General features: G+C 53.7%; 34 non-coding genes across 34 annotated transcripts; 11 read left to right on the top strand and 23 right to left on the bottom strand.

Moving 5' to 3' along the window:
* Positions 1 to 129: 129 nt before the first annotated feature.
* Positions 130 to 202, bottom strand: Trnav-cac (transfer RNA valine (anticodon CAC)). Its single transcript has one exon. It is a non-coding gene; the product is annotated as a tRNA-Val (tRNA).
* A 402-nt stretch (positions 203 to 604) lies between these two features.
* On the top strand, positions 605 to 676 carry Trnap-agg (transfer RNA proline (anticodon AGG)). The gene has a single exon. It is a non-coding gene; the product is annotated as a tRNA-Pro (tRNA).
* A 194-nt stretch (positions 677 to 870) lies between these two features.
* Trnav-aac (transfer RNA valine (anticodon AAC)) lies at positions 871 to 943 on the bottom strand. Its single transcript has one exon. It is a non-coding gene; the product is annotated as a tRNA-Val (tRNA).
* Positions 944 to 1,101: 158 nt separating this feature from the next.
* On the bottom strand, positions 1,102 to 1,174 carry Trnav-cac (transfer RNA valine (anticodon CAC)). Its single transcript has one exon. It is a non-coding gene; the product is annotated as a tRNA-Val (tRNA).
* A 402-nt stretch (positions 1,175 to 1,576) lies between these two features.
* On the top strand, positions 1,577 to 1,648 carry Trnap-agg (transfer RNA proline (anticodon AGG)). Its single transcript has one exon. It is a non-coding gene; the product is annotated as a tRNA-Pro (tRNA).
* A 194-nt stretch (positions 1,649 to 1,842) lies between these two features.
* Trnav-aac (transfer RNA valine (anticodon AAC)) lies at positions 1,843 to 1,915 on the bottom strand. Its single transcript has one exon. It is a non-coding gene; the product is annotated as a tRNA-Val (tRNA).
* A 158-nt stretch (positions 1,916 to 2,073) lies between these two features.
* On the bottom strand, positions 2,074 to 2,146 carry Trnav-cac (transfer RNA valine (anticodon CAC)). Its single transcript has one exon. It is a non-coding gene; the product is annotated as a tRNA-Val (tRNA).
* Positions 2,147 to 2,548: 402 nt separating this feature from the next.
* Positions 2,549 to 2,620, top strand: Trnap-agg (transfer RNA proline (anticodon AGG)). Its single transcript has one exon. It is a non-coding gene; the product is annotated as a tRNA-Pro (tRNA).
* A 194-nt stretch (positions 2,621 to 2,814) lies between these two features.
* Trnav-aac (transfer RNA valine (anticodon AAC)) lies at positions 2,815 to 2,887 on the bottom strand. The gene has a single exon. It is a non-coding gene; the product is annotated as a tRNA-Val (tRNA).
* Positions 2,888 to 3,045: 158 nt separating this feature from the next.
* Trnav-cac (transfer RNA valine (anticodon CAC)) lies at positions 3,046 to 3,118 on the bottom strand. Its single transcript has one exon. It is a non-coding gene; the product is annotated as a tRNA-Val (tRNA).
* A 402-nt stretch (positions 3,119 to 3,520) lies between these two features.
* Trnap-agg (transfer RNA proline (anticodon AGG)) lies at positions 3,521 to 3,592 on the top strand. Its single transcript has one exon. It is a non-coding gene; the product is annotated as a tRNA-Pro (tRNA).
* Positions 3,593 to 3,786: 194 nt separating this feature from the next.
* Trnav-aac (transfer RNA valine (anticodon AAC)) lies at positions 3,787 to 3,859 on the bottom strand. Its single transcript has one exon. It is a non-coding gene; the product is annotated as a tRNA-Val (tRNA).
* Positions 3,860 to 4,017: 158 nt separating this feature from the next.
* Positions 4,018 to 4,090, bottom strand: Trnav-cac (transfer RNA valine (anticodon CAC)). Its single transcript has one exon. It is a non-coding gene; the product is annotated as a tRNA-Val (tRNA).
* Positions 4,091 to 4,492: 402 nt separating this feature from the next.
* Positions 4,493 to 4,564, top strand: Trnap-agg (transfer RNA proline (anticodon AGG)). Its single transcript has one exon. It is a non-coding gene; the product is annotated as a tRNA-Pro (tRNA).
* A 194-nt stretch (positions 4,565 to 4,758) lies between these two features.
* Positions 4,759 to 4,831, bottom strand: Trnav-aac (transfer RNA valine (anticodon AAC)). The gene has a single exon. It is a non-coding gene; the product is annotated as a tRNA-Val (tRNA).
* Positions 4,832 to 4,989: 158 nt separating this feature from the next.
* Trnav-cac (transfer RNA valine (anticodon CAC)) lies at positions 4,990 to 5,062 on the bottom strand. The gene has a single exon. It is a non-coding gene; the product is annotated as a tRNA-Val (tRNA).
* A 402-nt stretch (positions 5,063 to 5,464) lies between these two features.
* Positions 5,465 to 5,536, top strand: Trnap-agg (transfer RNA proline (anticodon AGG)). Its single transcript has one exon. It is a non-coding gene; the product is annotated as a tRNA-Pro (tRNA).
* Positions 5,537 to 5,730: 194 nt separating this feature from the next.
* On the bottom strand, positions 5,731 to 5,803 carry Trnav-aac (transfer RNA valine (anticodon AAC)). The gene has a single exon. It is a non-coding gene; the product is annotated as a tRNA-Val (tRNA).
* A 158-nt stretch (positions 5,804 to 5,961) lies between these two features.
* On the bottom strand, positions 5,962 to 6,034 carry Trnav-cac (transfer RNA valine (anticodon CAC)). Its single transcript has one exon. It is a non-coding gene; the product is annotated as a tRNA-Val (tRNA).
* Positions 6,035 to 6,436: 402 nt separating this feature from the next.
* Trnap-agg (transfer RNA proline (anticodon AGG)) lies at positions 6,437 to 6,508 on the top strand. The gene has a single exon. It is a non-coding gene; the product is annotated as a tRNA-Pro (tRNA).
* Positions 6,509 to 6,702: 194 nt separating this feature from the next.
* Positions 6,703 to 6,775, bottom strand: Trnav-aac (transfer RNA valine (anticodon AAC)). Its single transcript has one exon. It is a non-coding gene; the product is annotated as a tRNA-Val (tRNA).
* A 158-nt stretch (positions 6,776 to 6,933) lies between these two features.
* On the bottom strand, positions 6,934 to 7,006 carry Trnav-cac (transfer RNA valine (anticodon CAC)). The gene has a single exon. It is a non-coding gene; the product is annotated as a tRNA-Val (tRNA).
* A 402-nt stretch (positions 7,007 to 7,408) lies between these two features.
* Positions 7,409 to 7,480, top strand: Trnap-agg (transfer RNA proline (anticodon AGG)). The gene has a single exon. It is a non-coding gene; the product is annotated as a tRNA-Pro (tRNA).
* Positions 7,481 to 7,675: 195 nt separating this feature from the next.
* Positions 7,676 to 7,748, bottom strand: Trnav-aac (transfer RNA valine (anticodon AAC)). The gene has a single exon. It is a non-coding gene; the product is annotated as a tRNA-Val (tRNA).
* Positions 7,749 to 7,907: 159 nt separating this feature from the next.
* On the bottom strand, positions 7,908 to 7,980 carry Trnav-cac (transfer RNA valine (anticodon CAC)). Its single transcript has one exon. It is a non-coding gene; the product is annotated as a tRNA-Val (tRNA).
* Positions 7,981 to 8,383: 403 nt separating this feature from the next.
* On the top strand, positions 8,384 to 8,454 carry Trnap-agg (transfer RNA proline (anticodon AGG)). Its single transcript has one exon. It is a non-coding gene; the product is annotated as a tRNA-Pro (tRNA).
* Positions 8,455 to 8,646: 192 nt separating this feature from the next.
* Positions 8,647 to 8,719, bottom strand: Trnav-aac (transfer RNA valine (anticodon AAC)). Its single transcript has one exon. It is a non-coding gene; the product is annotated as a tRNA-Val (tRNA).
* Positions 8,720 to 8,876: 157 nt separating this feature from the next.
* Positions 8,877 to 8,949, bottom strand: Trnav-cac (transfer RNA valine (anticodon CAC)). The gene has a single exon. It is a non-coding gene; the product is annotated as a tRNA-Val (tRNA).
* A 407-nt stretch (positions 8,950 to 9,356) lies between these two features.
* Positions 9,357 to 9,427, top strand: Trnap-agg (transfer RNA proline (anticodon AGG)). Its single transcript has one exon. It is a non-coding gene; the product is annotated as a tRNA-Pro (tRNA).
* Positions 9,428 to 9,622: 195 nt separating this feature from the next.
* Positions 9,623 to 9,695, bottom strand: Trnav-aac (transfer RNA valine (anticodon AAC)). Its single transcript has one exon. It is a non-coding gene; the product is annotated as a tRNA-Val (tRNA).
* A 158-nt stretch (positions 9,696 to 9,853) lies between these two features.
* Trnav-cac (transfer RNA valine (anticodon CAC)) lies at positions 9,854 to 9,927 on the bottom strand. The gene has a single exon. It is a non-coding gene; the product is annotated as a tRNA-Val (tRNA).
* A 402-nt stretch (positions 9,928 to 10,329) lies between these two features.
* Trnap-agg (transfer RNA proline (anticodon AGG)) lies at positions 10,330 to 10,402 on the top strand. The gene has a single exon. It is a non-coding gene; the product is annotated as a tRNA-Pro (tRNA).
* Positions 10,403 to 10,596: 194 nt separating this feature from the next.
* Positions 10,597 to 10,669, bottom strand: Trnav-aac (transfer RNA valine (anticodon AAC)). The gene has a single exon. It is a non-coding gene; the product is annotated as a tRNA-Val (tRNA).
* Positions 10,670 to 10,826: 157 nt separating this feature from the next.
* Trnav-cac (transfer RNA valine (anticodon CAC)) lies at positions 10,827 to 10,898 on the bottom strand. Its single transcript has one exon. It is a non-coding gene; the product is annotated as a tRNA-Val (tRNA).
* Positions 10,899 to 11,134: the final 236 nt, after the last annotated feature.

Raw genomic sequence — 11,134 nt, forward strand, 5'->3', positions numbered from 1 at the left:
CTTGTAGTGATGTTGCCATCGTAACTAAAAAATTCAATAAATGTGGTACTTGCAAAACGAAGGGACATGCAGCAGATCCACACACGACGAGGCTCACTGGAGTACAATACGACATAGGCAGGAAAATACTGTTCCCGCCCGGGATCGAACCGGGGACCTTCTGCGTGTGAAGCAGACGTGATAACCGCTACACTACGGAAACGACGGACACGCTCAGTCCATCCTTGTGCACTCGAATACGCCTCAGCCTTTCTCTCGTCCGCGCATGCACACACCATAGTTCTTTTGACAGCCTGAAACCCATCGCAGCCGAGGGCTCAAGAAGTCTTCGGGGTGCTCGAGAGGGTGTCTGCCGTAGCACCCCTAACGAGATAGCGGCGTTTCGCGCAGTCGTTATTGCAAGTCACATCAGCAAAAACAATCACCTCCTTAGCAGCAGGCAGTGCGCGCCCAGCGGCAGCTCTACATGAGGGTACCAATAGCCCAGGAAGGCCGCCGAGCGCGGGAATTCGCGCCGCCTCCATCCCGCCAGCCTACACGAGACTTCCAGAGCACCCTGGAAGACATCGAGGGACTGGAGTAACTGGCATTCGCCGTGCCACAGGGCTCGTTGGTCTAGGGGTATGATTCCTGCTTAGGGTGCAGGAGGTCCCGGGTTCAAATCCCGGACGAGCCCTAGCGTTTTGTGCAAACTGATCGCACGTCAGTGGCTGAGTCAGCGCAAAAAGCTCGCCGCCAATATCAAATGAATTTCTTATTTGATGTGAGCAATTGACACTCTGATCCGACGCGTGAAGGCGGTTACGAAGGTTTCGGGTACAGATGGTAGCAGATGCATGTTAGTAAGTCTCGCTTAAAGTGATGAAAAAGTGTTTCCGCCCGGGATCGAACCGGGGACCTTCTGCGTGTTAGGCAGACGTGATAACCGCTACACCACGGAAACTGCTTATGTGCACCTTACTTCACAGACAACTTGTAGTGATGTTGCCATCGTAACTAAAAAATTCAATAAATGTGGTACTTGCAAAACGAAGGGACATGCAGCAGATCCACACACGACGAGGCTCACTGGAGTACAATACGACATAGGCAGGAAAATACTGTTCCCGCCCGGGATCGAACCGGGGACCTTCTGCGTGTGAAGCAGACGTGATAACCGCTACACTACGGAAACGACGGACACGCTCAGTCCATCCTTGTGCACTCGAATACGCCTCAGCCTTTCTCTCGTCCGCGCATGCACACACCATAGTTCTTTTGACAGCCTGAAACCCATCGCAGCCGAGGGCTCAAGAAGTCTTCGGGGTGCTCGAGAGGGTGTCTGCCGTAGCACCCCTAACGAGATAGCGGCGTTTCGCGCAGTCGTTATTGCAAGTCACATCAGCAAAAACAATCACCTCCTTAGCAGCAGGCAGTGCGCGCCCAGCGGCAGCTCTACATGAGGGTACCAATAGCCCAGGAAGGCCGCCGAGCGCGGGAATTCGCGCCGCCTCCATCCCGCCAGCCTACACGAGACTTCCAGAGCACCCTGGAAGACATCGAGGGACTGGAGTAACTGGCATTCGCCGTGCCACAGGGCTCGTTGGTCTAGGGGTATGATTCCTGCTTAGGGTGCAGGAGGTCCCGGGTTCAAATCCCGGACGAGCCCTAGCGTTTTGTGCAAACTGATCGCACGTCAGTGGCTGAGTCAGCGCAAAAAGCTCGCCGCCAATATCAAATGAATTTCTTATTTGATGTGAGCAATTGACACTCTGATCCGACGCGTGAAGGCGGTTACGAAGGTTTCGGGTACAGATGGTAGCAGATGCATGTTAGTAAGTCTCGCTTAAAGTGATGAAAAAGTGTTTCCGCCCGGGATCGAACCGGGGACCTTCTGCGTGTTAGGCAGACGTGATAACCGCTACACCACGGAAACTGCTTATGTGCACCTTACTTCACAGACAACTTGTAGTGATGTTGCCATCGTAACTAAAAAATTCAATAAATGTGGTACTTGCAAAACGAAGGGACATGCAGCAGATCCACACACGACGAGGCTCACTGGAGTACAATACGACATAGGCAGGAAAATACTGTTCCCGCCCGGGATCGAACCGGGGACCTTCTGCGTGTGAAGCAGACGTGATAACCGCTACACTACGGAAACGACGGACACGCTCAGTCCATCCTTGTGCACTCGAATACGCCTCAGCCTTTCTCTCGTCCGCGCATGCACACACCATAGTTCTTTTGACAGCCTGAAACCCATCGCAGCCGAGGGCTCAAGAAGTCTTCGGGGTGCTCGAGAGGGTGTCTGCCGTAGCACCCCTAACGAGATAGCGGCGTTTCGCGCAGTCGTTATTGCAAGTCACATCAGCAAAAACAATCACCTCCTTAGCAGCAGGCAGTGCGCGCCCAGCGGCAGCTCTACATGAGGGTACCAATAGCCCAGGAAGGCCGCCGAGCGCGGGAATTCGCGCCGCCTCCATCCCGCCAGCCTACACGAGACTTCCAGAGCACCCTGGAAGACATCGAGGGACTGGAGTAACTGGCATTCGCCGTGCCACAGGGCTCGTTGGTCTAGGGGTATGATTCCTGCTTAGGGTGCAGGAGGTCCCGGGTTCAAATCCCGGACGAGCCCTAGCGTTTTGTGCAAACTGATCGCACGTCAGTGGCTGAGTCAGCGCAAAAAGCTCGCCGCCAATATCAAATGAATTTCTTATTTGATGTGAGCAATTGACACTCTGATCCGACGCGTGAAGGCGGTTACGAAGGTTTCGGGTACAGATGGTAGCAGATGCATGTTAGTAAGTCTCGCTTAAAGTGATGAAAAAGTGTTTCCGCCCGGGATCGAACCGGGGACCTTCTGCGTGTTAGGCAGACGTGATAACCGCTACACCACGGAAACTGCTTATGTGCACCTTACTTCACAGACAACTTGTAGTGATGTTGCCATCGTAACTAAAAAATTCAATAAATGTGGTACTTGCAAAACGAAGGGACATGCAGCAGATCCACACACGACGAGGCTCACTGGAGTACAATACGACATAGGCAGGAAAATACTGTTCCCGCCCGGGATCGAACCGGGGACCTTCTGCGTGTGAAGCAGACGTGATAACCGCTACACTACGGAAACGACGGACACGCTCAGTCCATCCTTGTGCACTCGAATACGCCTCAGCCTTTCTCTCGTCCGCGCATGCACACACCATAGTTCTTTTGACAGCCTGAAACCCATCGCAGCCGAGGGCTCAAGAAGTCTTCGGGGTGCTCGAGAGGGTGTCTGCCGTAGCACCCCTAACGAGATAGCGGCGTTTCGCGCAGTCGTTATTGCAAGTCACATCAGCAAAAACAATCACCTCCTTAGCAGCAGGCAGTGCGCGCCCAGCGGCAGCTCTACATGAGGGTACCAATAGCCCAGGAAGGCCGCCGAGCGCGGGAATTCGCGCCGCCTCCATCCCGCCAGCCTACACGAGACTTCCAGAGCACCCTGGAAGACATCGAGGGACTGGAGTAACTGGCATTCGCCGTGCCACAGGGCTCGTTGGTCTAGGGGTATGATTCCTGCTTAGGGTGCAGGAGGTCCCGGGTTCAAATCCCGGACGAGCCCTAGCGTTTTGTGCAAACTGATCGCACGTCAGTGGCTGAGTCAGCGCAAAAAGCTCGCCGCCAATATCAAATGAATTTCTTATTTGATGTGAGCAATTGACACTCTGATCCGACGCGTGAAGGCGGTTACGAAGGTTTCGGGTACAGATGGTAGCAGATGCATGTTAGTAAGTCTCGCTTAAAGTGATGAAAAAGTGTTTCCGCCCGGGATCGAACCGGGGACCTTCTGCGTGTTAGGCAGACGTGATAACCGCTACACCACGGAAACTGCTTATGTGCACCTTACTTCACAGACAACTTGTAGTGATGTTGCCATCGTAACTAAAAAATTCAATAAATGTGGTACTTGCAAAACGAAGGGACATGCAGCAGATCCACACACGACGAGGCTCACTGGAGTACAATACGACATAGGCAGGAAAATACTGTTCCCGCCCGGGATCGAACCGGGGACCTTCTGCGTGTGAAGCAGACGTGATAACCGCTACACTACGGAAACGACGGACACGCTCAGTCCATCCTTGTGCACTCGAATACGCCTCAGCCTTTCTCTCGTCCGCGCATGCACACACCATAGTTCTTTTGACAGCCTGAAACCCATCGCAGCCGAGGGCTCAAGAAGTCTTCGGGGTGCTCGAGAGGGTGTCTGCCGTAGCACCCCTAACGAGATAGCGGCGTTTCGCGCAGTCGTTATTGCAAGTCACATCAGCAAAAACAATCACCTCCTTAGCAGCAGGCAGTGCGCGCCCAGCGGCAGCTCTACATGAGGGTACCAATAGCCCAGGAAGGCCGCCGAGCGCGGGAATTCGCGCCGCCTCCATCCCGCCAGCCTACACGAGACTTCCAGAGCACCCTGGAAGACATCGAGGGACTGGAGTAACTGGCATTCGCCGTGCCACAGGGCTCGTTGGTCTAGGGGTATGATTCCTGCTTAGGGTGCAGGAGGTCCCGGGTTCAAATCCCGGACGAGCCCTAGCGTTTTGTGCAAACTGATCGCACGTCAGTGGCTGAGTCAGCGCAAAAAGCTCGCCGCCAATATCAAATGAATTTCTTATTTGATGTGAGCAATTGACACTCTGATCCGACGCGTGAAGGCGGTTACGAAGGTTTCGGGTACAGATGGTAGCAGATGCATGTTAGTAAGTCTCGCTTAAAGTGATGAAAAAGTGTTTCCGCCCGGGATCGAACCGGGGACCTTCTGCGTGTTAGGCAGACGTGATAACCGCTACACCACGGAAACTGCTTATGTGCACCTTACTTCACAGACAACTTGTAGTGATGTTGCCATCGTAACTAAAAAATTCAATAAATGTGGTACTTGCAAAACGAAGGGACATGCAGCAGATCCACACACGACGAGGCTCACTGGAGTACAATACGACATAGGCAGGAAAATACTGTTCCCGCCCGGGATCGAACCGGGGACCTTCTGCGTGTGAAGCAGACGTGATAACCGCTACACTACGGAAACGACGGACACGCTCAGTCCATCCTTGTGCACTCGAATACGCCTCAGCCTTTCTCTCGTCCGCGCATGCACACACCATAGTTCTTTTGACAGCCTGAAACCCATCGCAGCCGAGGGCTCAAGAAGTCTTCGGGGTGCTCGAGAGGGTGTCTGCCGTAGCACCCCTAACGAGATAGCGGCGTTTCGCGCAGTCGTTATTGCAAGTCACATCAGCAAAAACAATCACCTCCTTAGCAGCAGGCAGTGCGCGCCCAGCGGCAGCTCTACATGAGGGTACCAATAGCCCAGGAAGGCCGCCGAGCGCGGGAATTCGCGCCGCCTCCATCCCGCCAGCCTACACGAGACTTCCAGAGCACCCTGGAAGACATCGAGGGACTGGAGTAACTGGCATTCGCCGTGCCACAGGGCTCGTTGGTCTAGGGGTATGATTCCTGCTTAGGGTGCAGGAGGTCCCGGGTTCAAATCCCGGACGAGCCCTAGCGTTTTGTGCAAACTGATCGCACGTCAGTGGCTGAGTCAGCGCAAAAAGCTCGCCGCCAATATCAAATGAATTTCTTATTTGATGTGAGCAATTGACACTCTGATCCGACGCGTGAAGGCGGTTACGAAGGTTTCGGGTACAGATGGTAGCAGATGCATGTTAGTAAGTCTCGCTTAAAGTGATGAAAAAGTGTTTCCGCCCGGGATCGAACCGGGGACCTTCTGCGTGTTAGGCAGACGTGATAACCGCTACACCACGGAAACTGCTTATGTGCACCTTACTTCACAGACAACTTGTAGTGATGTTGCCATCGTAACTAAAAAATTCAATAAATGTGGTACTTGCAAAACGAAGGGACATGCAGCAGATCCACACACGACGAGGCTCACTGGAGTACAATACGACATAGGCAGGAAAATACTGTTCCCGCCCGGGATCGAACCGGGGACCTTCTGCGTGTGAAGCAGACGTGATAACCGCTACACTACGGAAACGACGGACACGCTCAGTCCATCCTTGTGCACTCGAATACGCCTCAGCCTTTCTCTCGTCCGCGCATGCACACACCATAGTTCTTTTGACAGCCTGAAACCCATCGCAGCCGAGGGCTCAAGAAGTCTTCGGGGTGCTCGAGAGGGTGTCTGCCGTAGCACCCCTAACGAGATAGCGGCGTTTCGCGCAGTCGTTATTGCAAGTCACATCAGCAAAAACAATCACCTCCTTAGCAGCAGGCAGTGCGCGCCCAGCGGCAGCTCTACATGAGGGTACCAATAGCCCAGGAAGGCCGCCGAGCGCGGGAATTCGCGCCGCCTCCATCCCGCCAGCCTACACGAGACTTCCAGAGCACCCTGGAAGACATCGAGGGACTGGAGTAACTGGCATTCGCCGTGCCACAGGGCTCGTTGGTCTAGGGGTATGATTCCTGCTTAGGGTGCAGGAGGTCCCGGGTTCAAATCCCGGACGAGCCCTAGCGTTTTGTGCAAACTGATCGCACGTCAGTGGCTGAGTCAGCGCAAAAAGCTCGCCGCCAATATCAAATGAATTTCTTATTTGATGTGAGCAATTGACACTCTGATCCGACGCGTGAAGGCGGTTACGAAGGTTTCGGGTACAGATGGTAGCAGATGCATGTTAGTAAGTCTCGCTTAAAGTGATGAAAAAGTGTTTCCGCCCGGGATCGAACCGGGGACCTTCTGCGTGTTAGGCAGACGTGATAACCGCTACACCACGGAAACTGCTTATGTGCACCTTACTTCACAGACAACTTGTAGTGATGTTGCCATCGTAACTAAAAAATTCAATAAATGTGGTACTTGCAAAACGAAGGGACATGCAGCAGATCCACACACGACGAGGCTCACTGGAGTACAATACGACATAGGCAGGAAAATACTGTTCCCGCCCGGGATCGAACCGGGGACCTTCTGCGTGTGAAGCAGACGTGATAACCGCTACACTACGGAAACGACGGACACGCTCAGTCCATCCTTGTGCACTCGAATACGCCTCAGCCTTTCTCTCGTCCGCGCATGCACACACCATAGTTCTTTTGACAGCCTGAAACCCATCGCAGCCGAGGGCTCAAGAAGTCTTCGGGGTGCTCGAGAGGGTGTCTGCCGTAGCACCCCTAACGAGATAGCGGCGTTTCGCGCAGTCGTTATTGCAAGTCACATCAGCAAAAACAATCACCTCCTTAGCAGCAGGCAGTGCGCGCCCAGCGGCAGCTCTACATGAGGGTACCAATAGCCCAGGAAGGCCGCCGAGCGCGGGAATTCGCGCCGCCTCCATCCCGCCAGCCTACACGAGACTTCCAGAGCACCCTGGAAGACATCGAGGGACTGGAGTAACTGGCATTCGCCGTGCCACAGGGCTCGTTGGTCTAGGGGTATGATTCCTGCTTAGGGTGCAGGAGGTCCCGGGTTCAAATCCCGGACGAGCCCTAGCGTTTTGTGCAAACTGATCGCACGTCAGTGGCTGAGTCAGCGCAAAAAGCTCGCCGCCAATATCAAATGACATTTCTTATTTGATGTGAGCTATTGACACTCTGATCCGACGCGTGAAGGCGGTTACGAAGGTTTCGGGTACAGATGGTAGCAGATGCATGTTAGTAAGTCTCGCTTAAAGTGATGAAAAAGTGTTTCCGCCCGGGATCGAACCGGGGACCTTCTGCGTGTTAGGCAGACGTGATAACCGCTACACCACGGAAACTGCTTATGTGCACCTTACTTCACAGACAACTTGTAGTGATGTTGCCATCGTAACTAAAAAATTCAATAAATGTGGGTACTTGCAAAACGAAGGGACATGCAGCAGATCCACACACGACGAGGCTCACTGGAGTACAATACGACATAGGCAGGAAAATACTGTTCCCGCCCGGGATCGAACCGGGGACCTCTGGCGTGTGAAGCAGACGTGATAACCGCTACACTACGGAAACGACGGACACGCTCAGTCCATCCTTGTGCACTCGAATACGCCTCAGCCTTTCTCTCGTCCGCGCATGCACACACCATAGTTCTTTTGACAGCCTGAAACCCATCGCAGCCGAGGGCTCAAGAAGTCTTCGGGGTGCTCGAGAGGGTGTCTGCCGTAGCACCCCTAACGAGATAGCGGCGTTTCGCGCAGTCGTTATTGCAAGTCACATCAGCAAAAACAATCACCTCCTTAGCAGCAGGCAGTGCGCGCCCAGCGGCAGCTCTGACATGAGGGTACCAATAGCCCAGGAAGGCCGCCGAGCGCGGGAATTCGCGCCGCCTCCATCCGCCAGCCTACACGAGACTTCCAGAGCACCCTGGAAGACATCGAGGGACTGGAGTAACTGGCAATTCGCCGTGCCACAGGGCTCGTTGGTCTAGGGTATGATTCCTGCTTAGGGTGCAGGAGGTCCCGGGTTCAAATCCCGGACGAGCCCTAGCGTTTTGTGCAAACTGATCGCACGTCAGTGGCTGAGTCAGCGCAAAAAGCTCGCCGCAATATCAAATGAATTTCTTATTTGATGTGAGCAATTGACACTCTGATCCGACGCGTGAAGGCGGTACGAAGGTTTCGGGTACAGATGGTAGCAGATGCATGTTAGTAAGTCTCGCTTAAAGTGATGAAAAAGTGTTTCCGCCCGGGATCGAACCGGGGACCTTCTGCGTGTTAGGCAGACGTGATAACCGCTACACCACGGAAACTGCTTATGTGCACCTTACTTCACAGACAACTTGTAGTGATGTTGCCATCGTAACTAAAAAATTCAATAAATGTGGTACTTGCAAAACGAAGGGACATGCAGCAGATCCACACACGACGAGGCTCACTGGAGTACAATACGACATAGGCAGAAAATACTGTTCCCGCCCGGGATCGAACCGGGGACCTTCTGCGTGTGAAGCAGACGTGATAACCGCTACACTACGGAAACGACGGACACGCTCAGTCCATCCTTGTGCACTCGAATACGCCTCAGCCTTTCTCTCGTCCGCGCATGCACACACCATAGTTCTTGTTGACAGCCTGAAACCCATCGCAGCCGAGGGCTCAAGAAGTCTTCGGGGTGCTCGAGAGGGTGTCTGCCGTAGCACCCCTAACGAGATAGCGGCGTTTCGCGCAGTCGTTATTGCAAGTCACATCAGCAAAAACAATCACCTCCTTAGCAGCAGGCAGTGCGCGCCCAGCGGCAGCTCTACATGAGGGTACCAATAGCCCAGGAAAGGCCCGCCGAGCGCGGGGAATTCGCGCCGCCTCCATCCCGCCAGCCTACACGAGACTTCCAGAGCACCCTGGAAGACATCGAGGGACTGGAGTAACTGGCATTTCGCCGTGCCACAGGGCTCGTTGGTCTAGGGTATGATTCCTGCTTAGGGTGCAGGAGGTCCCGGGTTCAAATCCCGGACGAGCCCTAGCGTTTTGTGCAAACTGATCGCACGTCAGTGGCTGAGTCAGCGCAAAAAGCTCGCCGCCAATATCAAATGAATTTCTTATTTGATGTGAGCAATTGACACTCTGATCCGACGCGTGAAGGCGGTTTACGAAGGTTTCGGGTACAGATGGTAGCAGATGCATGTTAGTAAGTCTCGCTTAAAGTGATGAAAAAGTGTTTCCGCCCGGGATCGAACCGGGGACCTTCTGCGTGTTAGGCAGACGTGATAACCGCTACACCACGGAAACTGCTTATGTGCACCTTACTTCACAGACAACTTGTAGTGATGTTGCCATCGTAACTAAAAATTCAATAAATGTGGTACTTGCAAAACCGAAGGGACATGCAGCAGATCCACACACGACGAGGCTCACTGGAGTACAATACGACATAGGCAGGAAAATACTGTTCCCGCCCGGGATCGAACCGGGGGACCTTCTGCGTGTGAAGCAGACGTGATAACCGCTACACTACGGAAACGACGGACACGCTCAGTCCATCCTTGTGCACTCGAATACGCCTCAGCCTTTCTCTCGTCCGCGCATGCACACAACCATAGTTCTTTTGACAGCCTGAAACCCATCGCAGCCGAGGGCTCAAGAAGTCTTCGGGGTGCTCGAGAGGGTGTCTGCCGTAGCACCCCTAACGAGATAGCGGCGTTTCGCGCAGTTCGTTATTGCAAGTCACATCAGCAAAAACAATCACCTCCTTAGCAGCAGGCAGTGCGCGCCAGCGGGCAGCTCTACATGAGGGTACCAATAGCCCAGGAAGGCCGCCGAGCGCGGAATTCGCGCCGCCTCCATCCCGCAGCCTACACGAGACTTCCAGAGCACCCTGGAAGACATCGAGGGACTGGAGTAACTGGCATTCGCCGTGCCACAGGGCTCGTTGGTCTAGGGGTATGATTCCTGCTTAGGGTGCAGGAAGGTCCCGGGTTCAAATCCCGGACGAGCCCTAGCGTTTTGTGCAAACTGATCGCACGTCAGTGGCTGAGTCAGCGCAAAAAGCTCGCCGCCAATATCAAATGAATTTCTTATTTGATGTGAGCAATTGACACTCTGATCCGACGCGTGAAGGCGGTTACGAAGGTTTCGGGTACAGATGGTAGCAGATGCATGTTAGTAAGTCTCGCTTAAAGTGATGAAAAAGTGTTTCCGCCCGGGATCGAACCGGGGACCTTCTGCGTGTTAGGCAGACGTGATAACCGCTACACCACGGAAACTGCTTATGTGCACCTTACTTCACAGACAACTTGTAGTGATGTTGCCATCGTAACTAAAAAATCAATAAATGTGGTACTTGCAAAACGAAGGGACATGCAGCAGATCCACACACGACGAGGCTCACTGGAGTACAATACGACATAGGCAGGAAAATACTGTTCCCGCCCGGATCGAACCGGGGACCTTCTGCGTGTGAAGCAGACGTGATAACCGCTACACTACGGAAACGACGGACACGCTCAGTCCATCCTAGTGCACTCGAATACGCCTCAGCCTTTCTCTCGTCCGCGCATGCACACTACAACCATAGTTCCTTTTGACAGCCTGAAACTCCATCGCAGCCGAGGGCTCAAGAAGTCTTCGGGGTGCTCGAGAGGGTGGTCTGCCGTAGCACCCTAACGAGATAGCGGCGTTTCGCGCAGTCGTTATTGCAAGTCACATCAGCAAAAACAAATCACCTCCTT

Source organism: Schistocerca cancellata, unplaced genomic scaffold, assembly GCF_023864275.1.
Source record: "Schistocerca cancellata isolate TAMUIC-IGC-003103 unplaced genomic scaffold, iqSchCanc2.1 HiC_scaffold_489, whole genome shotgun sequence".
Taxonomy (NCBI): domain Eukaryota; kingdom Metazoa; phylum Arthropoda; class Insecta; order Orthoptera; family Acrididae; genus Schistocerca; species Schistocerca cancellata.